Source organism: Sorex fumeus, unplaced genomic scaffold (assembly GCF_029834395.1).
Source record: "Sorex fumeus unplaced genomic scaffold, SorFum_2.1 ptg000129l, whole genome shotgun sequence".
NCBI lineage: Eukaryota > Metazoa > Chordata > Mammalia > Eulipotyphla > Soricidae > Sorex > Sorex fumeus.
The window spans coordinates 7,045,454-7,061,906 of NW_026606186.1; the positions used below are offsets into that span (position 1 = coordinate 7,045,454).

The window sequence follows — 16,453 nt, forward strand, 5'->3', positions numbered from 1 at the left end:
GAACTCCTGAGAAACCTCAGTGAGCTTGGTTATTGTGTAGATATGGTGGATCATCACATGTCATCATCACATGTCCTCCCGTTGTTCATCGATTCGCTCAAGCGGGCCCAGTAACGTCTCCATTGGAGACTTTGTTGTTACTGTGTTTGGCATATCGAATACATCACGGGTAGCTTGCCAGGCTCTGCCATGTGGGCGAGATACTCTCGATAGCTTGCCGGGCTCTCCGAGAGGGGCGGAGGAATCGAACTCGGGTCGGCCATGTTGGCTGCATGCAAGGCAAACGCCCTACCGCTGTGCTATCACTCCTGAATCCTTTTTGGAACCTGGCTTGTTCACGTGGTTGTCCTTCATCTAGTGTTCTGCCTAACCTATTCAGGATGACTTGAGTGAACAGCTTGTAGACGACAGACAACAGGCAGATCGGGCAATAGTTGCCAATGCTGTGGATGTCTCCCTTTTTGTACAGTTTTCCACTGGGATGGAAACTTGCATTCAGACAGGTAGTGTGTGAAGAGCCAAGCCAGTGTATTGATGAGTACTGACGACAGGTTCTTCAGGTGTTGGGTCTGACCTTGTCTGGGCCAGGTGCTTGAGGAAGACCTCAAAGAGAGAAGAACAGCAGTGCTAGCAGATGAGGCAGAAGCCGGAAAAAGCATTTGCAACGCCTGCCTGTCCTTCGCCAACTACAAGACCAAGATGATTGCCCTCCAACATCCTGATAGATCTATGACATCTTTCAGAAGGGCAATGGAGATTATCCGTGACTTCTACTCGGATCTCTTCAATAGCCACATCCACCTGCCCACATACCAAATTCCACAGGATGGATATGTCGATCCCAACGTTCTCCCTTCCAAAATCCGACACGCCATTTCTTCGGTAAAGAAGCGAACAGCACCCGGCCCAGACAATAATATAATATTGTTATATAATTATAATGTAACATTATAATATAATATTAGCACTGTAGCATTGTCCTCGATTTGATCGAGTAGGCCCAGTAATGTCTCCGTCCTGAGACTTGTTGTTACTGTGTTTGGCATATCGAATACGCCACGGGGAGCTTGCTAGGCTTTGCCGTGTGGGCGAGATATCTCCATAGCTTGCCAGGCTCTCTGAGAGGGGTCGAGGAATCGAACCTGGCTTGGCCAGGCTGGTCACGTGCAAGGCAAGCGCCCTACCCACTGTGCTATTGCCCCAGCCTCATATATATGTATATATATATATAATACTATATAATATATATAACTAACATGATATATATGATGCAACAATGTGAAGTATTTATTTTTGGCATTGGGGCCATACCCAGTTGTGCTCAGAGCTTACTCCTGGCCCTGAGCTTAGGGATCACTTCTGGTGGGTTTTGGGGACCATATCGGGGACCAGCGATCAAACCCACATTGACTGCGTGCAAGGCAAACTCCCCACCCACAGTACTAATCCAGCCCTTCAGAAGTATTTAAAGTTTTCATCTCCACACTCAGCTTAATTTTCCAGCCATAGGTAGGAACTGTACTTAATTCTTTTTTGACTTTTTTCTATGTTAGAATCCAAATATTCCACTGCAGATACCTCATTTCTACAACTGGACTTAATAGGGATTTGCTCGAGCGGGCCCAGTAACGTCTCCATTGGAGACTTTGTTGTTACTGTGTCTGGCATATCGAAAACTCTCGGTAGCTTGCCGGGCTCTCCGAGAGGGGCGGAGGAATCGAACTCGGGTCGGCCATGTTGGCCGCTTGTAAGGCGAACGCCCTACCCGCTGTGCTATCGGACTTAATAGGGATATGGGATGTAAAACTTCCGTTCCTTGGTTTAAGGGCCACACCTGGTGGTGCTCAGGGCTTACTCCTGACTCTGTACTCAGGAATCATACTTGATTGGCTCAGGGGACTGTTTGGGGTGCGGGGGGTCAAACTTAAGTTGGCTTCATACAAGGCAAGTGCTGTACTATTTCCAGGATATAAAAGTCTAACAGTAATGTCTCAGGGAGGTGGGATAAGGAGTCGAAGGAGTAGAAATAGATCTTCCCTGATTACAACCAGCCTGTGGCCCCGTTCCTCCATTCCCTCATTTGCCTGTCACTATTGGCTGATCTGGAGAGGCGGTTCTCAGCCACCAAATTCATGCTTCACGCACCCACACTTTGAACTCCCAGTGCTTGGGAGACCACAGGTGTACCTGGGGATGGAGCCCAGGTTCACAAGAGTACACAAGGCAAACGTCCTACCCACTGTTCTAGGGCCCCCACCCCCCATGAAATGGATCTCTTAACATACTTGAGGCTTGCATGTTAGAAAGATGGAAGCAGCCCTGGGGGGGTTCTTGGGAGAGAGCCCTCCTCCACCCCCAGCCCTCAAGCCCTGACCCATCCATGGTTGAGGTCGGTTCCCCCTCAAGTTAAGGAATTCCTTTAGGACAAGGACTTGATTCATCCTAACACCCAGCCCTGGCATGCCACAGCTACTGGGGTCCAGGCTAGCAGAAGGCTGGGCTTTAAGGCAATGCCAGCTAGTAATCCTGACAAGTACAAAGTAAATCTTTTTTTTTTTTTCCTTCCACACTCAGCTGTGCTCACGGATCACACCCGGCTGGTGTGGGGAACTGTATGCGCTGCCAGGGATCCAATCTGAGTTGGCTGCGTGCAGGCAAAGCACCATACTCACTGCACCTTCTCCACCCTTAAACCTTCATTTCCCCTCCCGCGCCTTTGGGCGAAGAGTCCGGCCCAAGTATAAAGAGGTCAGGGAGGTTCTGTCCCCGACGCTCAAACCCAGGACTGGGAAGAGAGGTGGGTGCTCGCTAGGCTGCAACTTTTGGTCAGTGCAAGCTTAAGAGCTTTCGCACTAGACTTATACCCCAGGTTCTCCATCAGCTTCTAAGTCGGAATACGGACTCAGCGGAACCCAAGCGGGAAACCGAGGCTCAGAGGGGTTCCATTCTTTGGTCAAGGTCACAGAGCTGGAAAGTGTGGGGGTGGGGGCGGGAGGCGCGGAGTCGAATCTTTGAACCAGTCAAAGGCCACCACCGTTCCTTCTGCTCCACCTGGGGAGGCACTGCGGCGCGGATTCCGTTGGCACGGCCAAGGGGAGGCTGGGGTGGGGGGCACCCCGCACGCGGGCGCGTGGCTGCCCGGAGCCGCTCCCACATTCGGAAGTTACGGCGTTTCCGTTTCTTGCTCCCTCTCTGCTCCCTGCGCAGCTCGTCCCGGCTCTTCGGCAGCAGCGGCGGCGGCGGCGGCGGCAGCAGCAGCAGCAGCCACGCCGCCAGCGCGGCGCGGCTTCAGGTGCTGCAGCAGGCGCGGGGCCCGGGGCCGGGAGGAGGGCGGGGACGCCGTTTACGTAAGCGTCCGCTCGCAGGTGCACGCGGCCGCCCCCCGCCGGCGCTCCCTGCGCGCTCCCAGGTGCGCAGTTGGCGCAGGCGGCCCGGCGGCGGCGGCGGGCGCTGGCCGGCGCTCTCAGGTGCGGCAGGGCGCGCGTGGAGGGGGGCGCGCGGCGAGCCGAGGGGCGGGTTTTCCGTTCCCCGGCAGCCGCGGGGCCCGCCCCCTGCCCCGGCCAATGGGCGCGCTCGGCGGCGTCACGTGCCCGCCGCCGCCGCCGCCGCCGAAGCCGAAGCCGAAGCCGAAGCGGAGACCGGAGCCGCGAGCGCCACCAGGGCAGCAGCCGCCGCAGCCGCCGCCGCTGGGCTGAGGAGTCGGAGCCGCGGGCGGACGAGGTGGCGGCGGCGGCGGAGCGGGCGCGGGCGGCGGGCGCGGGCAGAGCGCGGCGGCGCGGGTAGGCTGCGGCGGCGGGGCCGGCGCCTGCGCGGCGGGCCGTCCCGGGCGGGCGGTTGAGGCGGCGGTTGAGGCGGTTGGCGGAGCCGGCCCGGGCCCCGCATTGTTTGTTGTGCGTCCTTAGCAGCGGCGGCGGCGGGCGCGGGCGGCGCGGGGACCCCGGGCCGGCGCGGCGCCGGGGGAGGGCGTGGGCGGCGCGGGGGCGCGGGGCGCGGGGCAGGTGCCGGAGGACGCTGCGGCCGGGGGCACGTTGGGGGGCGAGTCGGCGCCGAGGGCTCCGGCCCTGGGCCGCGGCGCGGGCCCGGGGCGGGGGGCAGCTCCGGGGGGCCCCGCGCGCGGCGGCGGCGGCGGGGGGGGCGTGCGAGGAGCGGGCCGAGTGCCCGGGGTGGGGGTCCCGGAGCGGGGGCGGGGAGGGATGCGCGAGTGTGACGGGAATGAAGGCGACGGGGGCCGGGCGAGGGGTGGGGGGGCCCGGGGAGGAGGGAAGGGCCGTCCCGGGCGGGTGAAGGGCAGGGGGTCGGGCCCGGCGCGGCGAGGCCGCCGGCCACATGGGAAGACGGGGAGCCCCGCGAGACAGGTGCCCGGGCGGGCGGAGGGGCCGGGAGCATCCCTGGGGGTGGGGGGTCGGCGGTGGAGGTGCCCGGAGGCTAGGCCCCGAGGTTGGGTGTGTGTGTGTCTCTGTGTGTGTGTGTGTGCGCGCGCGCGCGTGTGTGCATACACATGCACAGTCTGGGGGTGTGTTGGGCCGGCGCGGGGCGCGGGGACCGTGGGGTGCTGGCGGTCCAGAGGAGGAGCTGTGCTGGCGATTGGGGGTGGGGTGGGTTGGCAGGTGCATCTGGAGAGGGAACTTGGGTTGGAGGGCGTTGGTGGGGGGGCAGGTGGAGTTGGAGTGCGTGTGTGTGTGTGTGTGTGCATGCACGCGCGTGCGTGTGTTTGTAGGCGCGTGCGTGCGTGGGGGGGAGGGGACCGTGTCCCCGCGGGGCAGGTGAGCCTAGGGGGGTAGCGCCTCTGGGCAGGCCCGTTTCTGGGGTAGGAGGGTGGTGGGAGGTTGGGGTGAAGGAGGGCTGGGGCAATGGTGTGTGTGTGTGTGTGTGTGTGTGTGTGTGAAGGGCAGTCCGGGAGGGGGCTCCAGTGCGGAGGGAGGGGCGCGGGCCCCGGGCCCCGGGGTGCGCCCCTGCCTTGTTTGGGGACTGAAGATGTAGAAGATGTAGAGAGGATGTAGAAGCTTGTGTGGGACCTGTCCTGCGGGCAGGGCAGGGCAGGGGCCGGTGGAGGATGTGTATCAGAGTGGGGGCTCTGGGATGCCCCGGTTTCATGCCTGGAAAGACTATTGAGGTTGGGGAGAGGGAGAGAGAAAGGGGGAAAAAAAAACTGGTTGCTTGAAAGAATATGAAAGGAGCAGGGTGCTGAGGTGTGGAGAGAGATCAGAAAGCTGAATCTTGAGAGATTAAAGGGACTAAAATAGGCTAGGTCAGAGTGCAGAAGTTGGAAAAAAAAAGTGAGGGGATTAAATTCCAGGCTGAGAGAAGCTGTAGATAACTGTCTCATATATATATATGGGGCAGGGAGGGATAATATGGTAGTATGGCTTGGAATGATAGATGTAGGATATGTGTGTGTGTGTATGTGTGCGTGTGTACCCTGGCATGGTATTAATGGGAAATGCAAGATGTTAAGCCCTGTGCCACATCTGAAGGTTCTGCTTTTAGGCTCAGAGGGATTCTGAAGCCCGATTTTAGTTCCAGAACCCAGTGAAGGGGAAGGGCTCAGGGAGGACCGAGAACACGCAAGTTCAGAGGAGTGTGTGGTGGGGCATCACTTCAGCCCATTGTCCTCCTAAGCTGGCAGATAGAAGAGCCCTTAGAGGTGGTGAAGGGTGCGTGGAGAATGGGTAGGAATCGGATTGCACAGGTGCAGGGCCTATGTCTTTGTGAAGATACCGCAGAAATAGAGAACTGTAGTGTTCAGTAGCGTTTGAGTACTGTGTCTCATTGCGGGAGGAAGGGACTTTGGTGCAGTGCCTTAGATACCCGGCTGCTTTCTGGGTAATGGGGCAGTTTTCAAGCATTGGGTGATGTAATATCTGAGTCCTGTGCTAGGTGCAGCAGAAATGATGTACACTCAGCTTCTGAAAGTGACTGGCATGGAGCTTGTCACCTCTTTTACTCTCTTTCTGGGTACTTTTCAGTATTTCAAGTAAAATTTAGCTGGAGCCTCTTGGTTTTTCTGGCATTTTGATTTGATTTGGCGATTGTAGTGTTTGTTGAGGAAGGATTTCTGGGGTTATGTTTGCCTGAGCGCATCACCTTGCTAAACTCTGGAAATAACCTTTTGGGGTTTGAATACAAGCTTTGCAGTGCGGGTCTCAATATTGTGGCTTGTGTTAGATTCTTTGGGATTTGGGAGGATTAAGGAAACTGCTTCTAGACTGCCTCAGCAAGCAGGGTTTTCTAGGACCTGGAAAAATGACTTCCTTTTTGACTGTTGAAAATTTAGTCTTGTCAGATAAATTATTTCACCTTGCTGCAGAAGGTCAGTGATCACTTCGTGAACTTCATATAGTGTCTAATGTGATACCTAGCATGATTTCAAATTAAAGGTTTGCTTTGGTACTTGGAGAAGCTTTCAGGGTTGATTAGTTTTCTTTTGCCAACATAAGAAATATCTTAATGCTGCCATTGTATCTACAAATAAGTTTGAGTGGAAGTGTGACTCTTGCCTAAACATGAGGGCTGAGCAAAGCATCATGATTTAATATAATCAGAATCTGTAAATACAAATATTTAAAAATAAATTGAAAGCTAATTTTTAAAATAAACATTTGAAGTGTATTCTGAAGATAGCAAAAATGCTTTAAAGCTGTAAGATTCTACTTTCTGGAGGGAAAGGTTCTTAAAGCATAATAAGCCTTTGAAATTTTTAGCAGTATTTTGAGATCTCATGTATGTATGCAATATAGTTATGAAGAACATATTTGACCCCTTCGGTTCTCTCAGAGAATTTGAGCAGTACAATTTAAGATGACCTTTGAAAAATTTCACCAATATTGTTATGTTTCCTTGTATTTAAAAAAGATGATTGTGGTAGTTCATTTTATTGATTTGAGGCAAGCAGTACTTTCTTGCTCAGAATACTCAATTCTGGCATAGCTTCTGGTTATATAAATATTGTTCTGTGAAGTTTTATGGTTTGGAGTAATTTGTAGGTATTCATATCTTAAGTTTATGGACCAAGGAAAGCAGGTTATTTAGACTTTTGTAGGCTGAATAATTGGGTCTGGTTTTATTTTCACTGGCGACCTGCTGGACAAGATACTTAATCCCATTGTGCTTGTTTCTCCTTTAGAAATCTGACTCTTCATCAGCCTCCCGTGAGAATTGAGTTGGTTTATATAAAACAAGTTTAAGTCTTTCAGGAAGATTAGGACTATATAAATATGGCAGTAGATGTTGTTTCTTTGTTCCTTTTTTTCCTCCTAGCCTGGTCAGATAATACTGTTTCAGAATTTGGCACTAGATGTGTTAATTCATAGTGATAATTTGAATAAGATGGAATTTCTCAGTGTGCAAATGGAAGTTTATTCAGTCTTTCCTGTCCACAAATCTTTTCTGACTTGTCCACGTGAGTGTTGGTGCTGATTTAAATTCTTGTCAGAGCACAAGTTTGTGAGAGACAGTTGTAGATCTAACTATAGCTTAAAATCATTTCTATGCACTAATTTCCAGAGAGGATAGTTCTTTCAGTAAATTCAAACTGTCTTTGGTTTTTTGGTGCCACATCCTGTGGTGCTCAGGGCTACTCGTGGCTTTGTGTGCTCAGGGATCGCTCCTGGCGGTGCTCAAGCGACAATATGTGGTGTTGGGATAGAACGGGGTGGGCTACTGTCTCTCCCAGCCCTAAAGTCAGTTCTTAAATCAGGAGTAATAAGGACCCGAGAGGTAACTCAGTGAATTGAGTGCGTTCTTTGCACGCTAAAGGCCTGGTCTCCAGTCACTCCTGAGACCAAGACTGAGCATAGAGCCAGGAGTAGCCCTGATACTAATCCATCCATTTGACATTTCTGAGTCCATTGACAAGTTATGCTATATTTGCTATGTAATAAATTTTTTTTTTTTTTTTTTGCTTTTTGGGTCACACCTGGCGATGCACAGAGGTTACTCCTGGCTCATGCACTCAGGAATTACTCCTGGCGGTGCTCAGGGGACCGTATGGGATGCTGGGAATCAAACCTGGGTCGGCCCTATACAAGGCAAACACCCTACCCGCTGTTCTATCGCTCCAGCCCTGATATAGAATAATTTTAAATTAAATGCTTCAAAAATGTCTTAGATTGTATTTGCTTTATTATAAAAGCCCCCTGTGGCCAGAGTGGTAGTACATCTGGTAGGGTGCTTGCCCTGTACGCAGCTGACCTGGATATGATCCCTGGCACCCATATGGTCCCACTAGCCCTGCCAGTAGTGATCCCTGAGCACAGATCCAGGAGTAAGCCCTGAGCACTGCTGGCTTTGGTCCCCAAACAGAAAGCCTGCAGTTAATGGTTATGATTAGCATTGCAAAAGTGTGGACAGTAAAATACTTTATTAGATAATAATTTGCTTGCACTTGGTAATGCCCAGATTCTGAGAATAATCTTTCGGTGCTAGCTGATCTACTCTATTGTTTTTTTTTTCTTTTGTAGTGCTGGTGGGCTGGAGCAATAGCACAGCGGTAGGGCGTTTGCCTTGCACGCAGCCAACATGGCCGACCCGAGTTCGATTCCTCCGCCCCTCTCGGAGAGCCCCGCAAGCTACCGAGAGTGTCTTGCCCGCATGGCAAAGCCTGGCAAGCTCCCCATGACGAATTCGATATGCCAGACACAGTAACAACAAAGTCTCCAATGGAGACGTTACTGGGCCCGCTCGAGCAAATAGATGATCAACGGGAGGGCCTTTACTTTACTTCACTTTGTAGTGCTGAGGATTGAATCTAGACCCTCAACACATGCAAAGTGAGGGCTCTACTGCTGAACCACACCCACTGGCCATGCTGGCTGTTTCTTTGTTTTTTGTTTGTTTGTTTGTTTTGGGCTATACTCCACTCTGGGGCTACTCCAGACATCTTGCTAGGAGTTGTTCCCAGCAATCCTAGGTGGACCATGTGGTACCAGGGATTAGAGAACTGTTTCCCTGGCCCTCATTAAATAACATGTTCAGAAACCATTACCCTTCTTATTGCTCTTTTCATTTGTTTTGCATAGATTGTCTTATTGGAAAATTGGTTATTTTTCAAAATTTGTTCGGCTGTTGAAAACCTGTCTCTGAGAAGAAATTATGAGCGGCTTCAGAATCCAGTTTTATTTTAGAAAACTGTTTATTGAGAATCATAAGTTAAATTTATATATAGTTAGAAAGGAATAAGGCAATGAGGCCAAATCAAATGGAGATGTATAATCTGTGCTCAGAAATCACTCCTGGAGGTGCTCAAGGGACCACATGGGATGCTGGACATCGAACCCAGGTTGGCTCTCTGCAAGGCAAGCCCCCCTACCTCTGTACTATTTCTCTCCAGCCCAAATATTTAACTAGTTAAGGCTAAATGGAATGTAAGCCTTAGTTTCTGCGTTGAAGAGTGAGATGACCAAATGGCCTTATTGGTTACTTTTATGCCTAATTTTAGTTATTTCTTTCCTTAAAGGACTTAATCATTTTTGGGAAGTAAGGTACCTTTGTGCTCTGTATCTCATATATGGTTAGTGGATGAAACAGTCCTGAATTTTTATTGATACCCAAATTCCCTTCTGATAATAGCAAACTGTGGTGGGACGTTCACTTTCTTACTTTGGCACAACTTCAATGGGTGCAGCCAATTATATCAGTAATAAACTCACAGCCTTGCATTGTGTTAATCCATGGTTAATTTCCACTTAGAAAGTGGGGATTCAGGAGCAGGTTGTATAATAAACTTTGAGGCATTTCTGGGTCGTGGGTAAGATGTTTCTTTCTGCACCTGCAGAATTTTTTGTTCATTGCAGTTTTCCGTATGTCATGACTTTTTATAATGTCTTTCTGGGCAGATCAGCATTTTGCTTGTGAATTGAATTTAACCATTTAAATACTATTGATTATAAATTAAAGCAAATAGTAATTGTGAATTGTCCTGACTATATATAAACTTTTTTTAAAATTAACTATGCTTACCTATTGTAGACTTTCATTCAGTAAACATGCATTAACATTTAAAGGTTTGTTTTGTATCAGATCTAGGAATTTCTCAGTAGGGTTTAAGATTGTTTTGAATAAAGACTAGATCTTTCCCTATAGAAATTGGCCCTGTTTACTTTGGTTTCTTTTTTGTTTGTATTTTGGGACACACCCAGCTCAGGGGTTACTCCTGGCTCTGCACTCAGCATTCAGTAGCTATTTCTGGTAATGCTCCAGGCTCCTGCAGGGTCTGCCGCATGCAAGGCACCCACTGTACTCTCTGGTTTGGCTTCTTATGTTTAGTCAACAAGGGGTTTATTTTTATTATGTATATTTTTGTTTTGGGTCTTTCAGTGATGCTCAAGGGCTGCTCTTGGCTTTGTGCTGGCTCCTGGAGATGGTTGGGGAACCCTGCGGCAGCAGCAGGGATTGAACTTGCACTTTCTGCATGCAGAACATTCACCCTCTCTAGTAGAGGTAGCTCCCTAAAAGTGAGGTGGAGACTGGTCCTTCTCACAGTGTTGGTATTTGTAATTCCAGGTAAATTGGAAGTTTTTCAAGCATTGCGTTTTACCACAGACTTTTGTCCTGTTTTGGCAGCCTGTACCTCTTCTTTAATGAAGTGCTGGGGTAATGAGTAGCTCTCTGCTTAAGGAACTCTGAATGACTATTTTAGTTAAAGCGAGTGAACTGGATGGGACTAAGTGTTGCTTAGTTTAGAAGCTGGAGTGAATAAGCATCTGTAGCTCTTGAATCGCATATTATAAGAAGTAATCTTCCAGTGTGTCAGCTTGGAAGAACGTATCAGACATTAGTGATGAGTTTTTAAAAAAGCTAATATTTTAAAATGTTTTCTTTGGTTTTTGGGCCATACCCAATGGTGCAGAGGGCTTACTTACTCCTGGCTCTGTGATCACTCAGGGATCACTCCTGGAGGTGCTTAGGGGACCATCTGGGGTGCCAGGGATCAAATCCCGGTTGGCTGCTTGTAAGGCAAACATCCTACTCACTGTACTATCACTCTGGCCCCTATCGTAAAAATATTTACTACTGTTTTTCTTGGTGAGGGAGGAGCCCTGAAGATGCTCAGGGCTTACTCCTGGTTCTGTGCTGAGGGATCATTTCTGGCAGTTCTGGGGGACCTTATGGGATGCTGGAAATCAAACCTGGATCAGCTATGTGCAAGGCAAATAAATTCCCTACCTGTGGTACTACTTCTCAGGCTTGTTTCTTACTATGCCAGCTTTGTAATGAATGTGAAGCTATGCAAAGTTGTCTTGAAATTACTAAGTATTACTGTTTAGTATTGTTCTTTATTTTTTAGAGTTTACAGATATGGACTTTGAGCTTTACCATAGCTATGTAATGTAGGTCAATAGCAGATACTGCGTTTGGGGAAATGGAGGCACATGAGTTGACATTAGAGCAGAGAGAAGCTTTGAGTATATTTTAAGAGAATACTATGTATCTGAATTTGGCAGGGAAGGTCAGTGGTTGGGGAAATTTGAAATATGACTCTTAGTCAAGCCCTTGAGTACAAGTCTTTTCCTGCCTGAGCAAACTCAGGCCCTTAAATTATAGAGATGTAATGAATTTGCAAAGAGCTACCACTTGGGTGGATTACTCTTACACGTAAAGAGATATCCTAGGTGTGGAACCTTGATTACTGTGTTGAGTAGTCATTTTTCCCCTTCCCTTTTCTGTTTTTGGGCCACATCTGGCAGTGTTCAAGGTTGGCTATGCTTAGGGGTTACTCTAGTGATGCAGGGGGGCAGGGGGACTCTATGGAGGGCTGAGAGCCAGAGAGGAATGGGGTAGGCTGCCTACAAGGCAAGGCCCTGCCTACTGCACTGTCTCTCTGGTTGCTGAGTAGTTTTTTTACATTAGAAGACTTGGTTTAGAGATCTGATCAAGCTGCTTATTAGTATAAAGGACATCAGACCATGCTCCTTCTCAGATACGCTTGGAATAAAATCTTGTACTTTTCTGGATTATGGTGGAGATTAAAGATTAGGTGGGGCTATAGAGAAAGTACAGGGGTTAAGGCACTTGCCTTGCATGTGACTAACCCTGATTTAATACATTATTAGTACCATTTACTGCATTGGTTCCTCAGCACCCCCAGGAGTGGTCTCTGAGTACAGAGCCAGGATCAGCTCCTAAACTCCTCTGGGTGTGGGACCTTGCCCTCACCACTCCCCCCAAAAGAGATGGTTAGAAAGTTATTTGATTAGAGTTAAATGATTAGAAAGCTGTGAAGCCTGTAACTTTTGGAAAAGGCTAATTGAGCAAAATTTAAGGGCAGGATTTTGAGAACTTGGATTCAGAAGGATTTGGATTATTTGTTTTTGGATTTTGGGCCACACCTGACAGTGCTTAGGACTTACGCCTGACTGTGCTCAGGAGTCATTCCTGGCCATGCTTGGGGGACCACATGGGGTCCTGGTGATTAGACCTGGGTTGGCTGCTTGCAGGACAGGCACCCTGCCTTCTGTATTATCTTTCCAGCCCCAGAAGAATCTATTGTACTTTATTATGTATATTTATTTTTTGCTTTTTTTGGGTCACACCTGATGATGCTCAGGGGTTACTCCTGGCCCTGCACTCAGTAATCACTCCTGGTGGTGCTCATAGGACCGTATGGAATGCAGGGGATTGAGCCCAGGTCGGCTGCATGCAAGGCAAGACCCTACCCACTGTACTATAACTCTGGCTCGCTGGATCTATATTTTAAAGAAATGTAATTTTGTTTTTGGGCTATACCTGGTGAAGCTGTAGTTTACTCCTGTTTTGGTGCTCTGATTGCTCCTGGTGCTGCACAGGGGAGCGTAGCAATGCTGGGAATCAACCTGGGCCTTCTGCATGCAGAGCCTGTGTTCCAGACCTTTGTGCTTGCTCTCCTGAATATTGTTCTTCTTCTTTTTTAATTGTGGCATTTCCAAACATGTCTACAAGAGTACATTGAAGTTTATGTATACTCATCAGCTAGCTTCAGTAGTTACTGGCATTATGCTGTTCTTATTTTCCTCACTCACAATTACTTTTTGTTCCTATTTTGGCTGATACTTACAGCAAAACTTATTATATGTTATGCATCATATTATAGACCCCTATAAGGACTCCAGAATGTATGTCTAACAGTTAAGAACTTAAAACAAATAACTGGGACTGGAGAGATGGTACAGGGATGATGGTGCTTGCCTTGCATGTAACTGACCCTTGTTTGAACCCCAGCATCACATATTGACCTCTTGAGTACCAGCAGGTTTGTTCCCAAAACCAAAAATAAATATTGTAAAACCATTTTTATCCCTTAAATTAGTAATTCCTTATCTAATATTCATAAAGAATCAGATTTGAAACATCACTACTCATCAATTTTATGCTTAAATCAAATTAAGTTGAAACTCTGGGGACCAGGCAGGTAGCTCAGTAGGCTGAAGTACACTGAATGTAGGCCTCCAGGGCTAAATTCTTGGTACCTCTTGGTTTCCCTGGCACTGAGTTGGGGAATTGGGTAGTAGCTGAGCACCACCAGGGTATGACCCCCAAATCACCTCCTGAACCTCCTGTGGTATATGAATTAGAATAATTAGGTTGCTCTCTTCCCTTTAGTAGCACAAAGAGCAACAGTACACTGGAATTGTTGTCTTTCAGCTTAGAGAAATTTTATTTATTTATTTATTTATTTAATAAAAAGTTTTTTAGTAGTGAGACATAATGAGGTACAGTTGCAGACTTACACATTTTTGTGCTTGGGTTTCCTTTATACAATGATCAAATACCCATCCCTCCACCAGTGCCCATTTCCCACCACCACGGATCCCAGTATCCCTCCCACCCCTCATCCCCCCCATCTCACCCTGCCTCTGTGGCAGGGCATTCCCTTTTGTTCTCTCTCTCTTATTGGGTGTTGTGGTTTGCAAAAGAGGCAATGGGTGACAATCATGTTTGGTCTGCAGTCTACCTTCCGCATGCTTCTCCCATCCTGGGAGGATTCTCCCAACACCTTTATTTGGTGTTCCCTTCTTTATCTGAGCTCCCTTTTCCCCTAGTATGTGTGGTTGGCCTCCAAGCCATGGAGTAAAATTCCTGGTACTAATCTCGGCCATTCTTGGGTGTTAGTTTCCTATTTTGTTACTTCATATTCCCCAGATGAATGCAATCTTTCTATGTCTATCCCTTTCTTTCTGAGTCATTTTGCTTAACATGATACTTTCCATGTAGTACCACTTGTATGTAAAAGAGAAATTTATTTTAACTGGACTCTTTGGCTTGAAACTTTCAGTGAAATTCTGCAACAGTTGAACACATATCCTTTCCCCCTGCAACATCATTATTTCCATCTATTGATTACATTCCAGTCATCATACACATGTATTATTTAATGTGTGTGTTTTTTTTAAGTGCCAGGAATAGAACCTGGGGGTGTCACACATGCAAGACTTAGTGATCTACCATGGAGCTTCACCCCAGCCCTGTTGTGCTTCTCGCAGTCTATACACACTGTCTCTTCTAGCTACTACCCAGTTCCTTAAGTTCTTGAAAGTTGTTTTTAATTATCTTGAAGTCTTCTGTTTCATTTGAACCTACTTTTGACACCACCACTTTACCAAAGTTGTTGTTTTCAGAGCCTTCAGGTTTAATTCTTTACAAACTAGCACTGGTTGGTACAATGGATAACCTCCCTTCTTGAAATACTTATTTTTGAGTTGATGGTGGTGTGAGGGGAGGCACACCCAGTGGTGCTCAGGGGATTCTCCTGGCTCTTGTGCTCAGGAATTACTCCTGGAGGTGGTTGGGGGACCAGATGGGTTTCCAGGGATAGAACCCTGGTTGTCCGCATACAAAGTAAAAGCCTGCTGTATTATAGCTCTGGAGGCCCCTCCTTGCCACTTGCGTGCTGATGACAGATTTTTTAATATCCAGCTGTGTAGTTGGTACCTTCCCTTAGGCATCACAGCTTGTCCCAAACCAAATTTCTGATCTTTGCCTTGTTCCCACTTTCCTTGTCATCTTTCACAGTTGAGTAAATAGCAATTTCCTCCACCTTTTTAGTTGCTCAGGCCAAAACTTAGAGTCATTCTTGACTCTTTTTCTCATGCACCATATCTAATCTATTAGGAAGTCTTGCCAGTTCTTCAGAATGTATTCAGGCTCAGGCTGTCCTTGCCACTTTTTCTCACGTGTTCTTCTGATAAAGAGCCGTGAACTCAGCTGAATTATCACAGTAGCCTTCCTCCCTCCCTGACTTGTCCCCTTGTAGTCTGTTCTGAGTATCATAGCGAGAATGACGCTTCTCAGGCCAGGGTGTCTGTTTGGCATGTGGAGGCCCTGTATTCTAACCCAGATGCTACATGGTCCTCTGTGCATTAATGCACACCACTCCCTGACCTCCTCCCTCCCCCAAAGAATGATCCTTTTGAAAAAGGTAAGTCACATTCCACTCCCTCCCCTGCCCCCCTCCCCCCAACCCCCTTTTCAGGTCAAAAACCCCTCATGATTCCCAACTAGCACAGAGGGAAAGGCCAAGCTTATTGTCATGGCCTGGGGTGATAGGATCTCTGCTTTCCTCTCTGACCTCATTTTGGGTTTTCCATTTGCTTGCTCTGTTCTGTCCACAATAGCCTTTTCTACTTTCCTTTGACTTACCAGGCATATTCTTGTGTCAGGTCCTTGGCACTTGCTGTTTGCCTAAGAGTGCCTTTCTTTTATTTTTGGGGCCATACCCAGCAGTGCTTAGGGCTTAGTATTCCTGGCTTTGTGCTTAGGTATCATTCCTGGCCATGCTTGGGGGAACCGGAAAAGGTGATTGGGATTGAACCAGGTTAGACGCGTGCAGGGCAAGTGCCTTAACCTCTGTCCTGTTGCTTCAGCCCGGGAATGCCGTTTCTTATATATTCTAGGCTTCATCTTTTTCAGGTCTTTGCTTAGGTCCTTCTCAGTGAGGCCTACTGTATTAAAATGGCAGCCCTTTCAGCCTGCCCTCGTCTCTATTCCCACCCTCTCTGTCTCCGTACTGCTAAAACTTAAGGTATATTTTTCTTATTTATTTCTTCTCCTTTTCACTTCTCCCTTTCACTCCCTTAAGTTAAATCATTTAACTTAAGGTATATATTTTTTGTTTATTTTCTTCTCCCTTCTCCCTTTCAGTGAGTGCAAGGCTTTTTTGGGGTAGGATGGGGGCTTGGGCCACACTGGCAGTGCTCAGAGGCTACTCCTGGTGGACCTTGATAGTCACTCCTGGCAGTGCATGGAGATCATATGCGGGGCCAGGAGCAAAATGAGGCCAAGGCAAGCACCTTTACCCCTGTATTATCTCCGTGGCCCTGAAGGAAAGGAATTTTGTCACTTTTTTTTCCCTCTTGCAGATTTTAAATACCTGGGCCACTGATTATGGCACTAAACAAGATACTTGAAGTTGCAGGCAATGTGTTATTATTTTTTATAAGTATTTATAAGTATTTTAGAAGTATTTTATAAGTATTTTAGT

At 48.0% G+C, this 16,453-nt stretch overlaps 1 protein-coding gene across 3 annotated transcripts in view; it reads left to right on the top strand.

The window, feature by feature from the left end:
* Positions 1-3,603: 3,603 nt before the first annotated feature.
* The window catches only part of STRBP (spermatid perinuclear RNA binding protein), a 138,240-nt gene continuing 125,390 nt past the window's right edge, over positions 3,604-16,453 (top strand). For 2 of the 3 annotated variants that reach the window (XM_056138512.1, XM_056138513.1), the window contains exon 1: positions 3,604-3,779. The gene's annotated coding sequence lies outside the window, so the exon portion shown is untranslated. The remainder of the gene's footprint in view (positions 3,780-16,453) is intronic. The other variant, XM_056138515.1, reaches the window with a different exon arrangement.